Raw genomic sequence first — 2808 nt, 5'->3', positions numbered from 1 at the left:
TTCCCCCTCTGGTTTTGGATTTGCAATTCAATAAGTTAGGAAGGAAAGTGAGTAGTTGTTCTGTTGGATAAGTTAATAAGTAAGCAGAGCTGCTTATTTGGATGGTGGTATAATTCAATAAATTGAAGGTGAGTGGGGTAATGCTGCCTTGTTAGTGCAAAGATTAGTGAGCAAGTGGGGGACGCTGCTTATCAAGGGTGAATGGTTATGCTGCCCTTATGTTTATTTTATGTTTTCTTTCATGGATGTTATTATCACGTGTGTCAAGTTTTTGGTTGAAATGTATAATTATTGGTTAACAAACATGTTTATGGAAGTATAATAAAGGGTGTCAATTGTCATCCGGTGTTGTGCGTTTAAGTGGACCAGGACAAATGAGGTTTAGAACAGACCATTTTGCCCTGGGACATCTTCAGTTGGGGTTAGATACATAGATTAGCAGGAATCAAGAGAAAAAGGGGAGGATAGGGTTAAATGGGATGGAGGGAGGTTTAGGAGGAAATGAGATAAGGGTAGGGAGGGGCTTAGAGAGTTTTGTCAAGTGTAACTGAGGTAGGAGTCACATTTTTAGTGTGAACTTGCTACCCTCCCGCCCACCCCCTTTTTATTGGTGGGTTTGTGGTTATTTCAGTTTGGAAAGGTGGAGAAGAGGGGAAGGCTTGCCCTCTTCTGTTCCCCCTCTGGTGTTGGATGTGCAATTCAATACGTTGAGAAGAAAAGTGAGCAGTTGCCCTGTTGGATAAGTTAATAAGCAAGCAGAGCTGCTTATTTGGATGGTGGTGTAATTCAATAAATTGAAAGTGAGCAGGATAATGCTGCCTTGTTAATGCAAAGATAAGTGAGCAAGTGGGGGATGCTGCTTGTCAAGACCGAGTGGTTAGACTGCCCCTAAATTTATTTTATGTTTTCTTTCATGGATGTTATTATTACCTGTTTCAAGTTTTTGGTTGAAATTTATAATTATAGGTTAACAAGCATGTTTATGGAAGTTTAATAAACGTCTTCAAATGTCATTCGGTGCTGTGTGTTGATTGAAGTGAACCAGGACAATATGCACTTTAGACTAGCAAGTCAACTGCATGGTTTTCACGGGAGAAGGAAACATGAATATGTGGAATATATTAATGCAGATTTGGGGAGAAACTCAAACTCTTCAGAATCAGTGATCGGAATTCAGACTTGAATCTCAGAACTTTGGTCTATGAGGCAGAGACTTACCTACTGAAACAGTGAGATGCCCTTGAAGATGAGCCAACAGAAGTTATTTTGTAAGTTGTACACAGCTGCCCCTTTACTTAAATTCAAACTCTTGCTTAAAAACCTTGACATTTAGACAAACATCAAAGATTGGAGAAAATATTAGACTGTTTGGCTACATTAATAACAATATCTATGAGCAACTATCTAACACTACGGTCACATTAAGCAGGCTTCCATTAGAAAGTGTTTCAGTAAGTCAGTGATAATACGATCAAAGATTATTCTTTTAGGAATAGTTGACCAAAGAAACAACTGAAAGAAATTATTTTATAAGGGAAGGTTTGGCACTTCCCATGCTTCCCATTTTGGGGAAGACCTCTGGGCATCTCTCTCTCTCTCTTACACTCATATTTATATCTAACTCAAGGTCGCAAACATCAGACAAGGTTATAAAATAATAGTTTTGAAACTTCTGTACAGTTATCTAGGCCTTAATGAACAGGCTTTGACTACATAATCATTGAATGATCATTCAATACATTAAAATGAACCACCAGTCAATCAAGTGGAGACTAAGGACAGCCTCTTGTTAGTCAGCTGTTTTAGGCAATGGTTCATTTAGGGGGTTATAGTTAAAAAACAGCAAAACTATACATACTGTAAAATACACTATGGGAAAAATATGCAGCTGTTCATGAAATAAATCAGTTTATAGTATTATACATCTACAAACCTACCAATTTGCTGATTTCACTAAAGGACTTTTTAACAGCATGCAGTTTTTTTCTTAAAACTAAAACAGTATTTAATATTTTATGGAACTCTACAATAATTGAAATACTGAGACATGTATATATCTATATATATATATATATATATATATATATATATATATATATATATATATATATATATATTATTATTATTTCTATCTCCCTCATCTCTTCGATAGCCTGACATGAAATATGGATCTTTTCCTAAGGAACTAAAGCAAATGAGATTACAAGACTGCAGCTCCTTCAATTCACTCTTTCTTCTGTTCCCTGCTCTCCTGTAGCCTTACAGTGCCCTCTCATTCTAAGATATTCATAACTCCATGTACCTGAATTGCAAGGTAAAGGTACCAGCTTATACTGTACACCACTCATCTCACTATACACTAAAGCACCCCTTGTGGCCTAGAATAATAATTTCCTTCTGGTCAGAAGTAAAAAAAAATCTTTCTAAAGAGGCTAAATGCCATTGCTTCAGCCCCCACCTTTATCACGCCTCTGTTGATCTTCACTCATCTCTCTCTCTCTCTCTCTCTCTTTAATAATTTCAGCAGATGACATTAATTTACCATATGCCTATCCTCCTTTCCCATAGTCTCATCCATATTTAATTGCTCTTGAATTGCTGCATGTCCCTTACCAGAGTAGATACAAAGCTCCAACAGTTCCTTTGGAGATGGGACACTGCATACTGCAGCAGCTTTAGCACTTTTAGAATCATTATGTGCCCTTTTATTCAGGCCTAGTTTTTTTTCCAGACCAGATTCACCACTAAACCACTTTTGAATCAAAACTTCAATGAATATCTATACTTGTCTATGCTTTAAGTCACCCA

The sequence above is a fragment of the Protopterus annectens genome, chromosome 4.part1 (genome assembly GCF_019279795.1).
Source record: "Protopterus annectens isolate FY-2018-M chromosome 4.part1, PAN1.0, whole genome shotgun sequence".
Classification (NCBI taxonomy): domain Eukaryota; kingdom Metazoa; phylum Chordata; order Ceratodontiformes; family Protopteridae; genus Protopterus; species Protopterus annectens.
The sequence above is the reverse complement of the archived record's forward strand: the minus strand, read 5'-3'. Positions refer to the sequence as shown.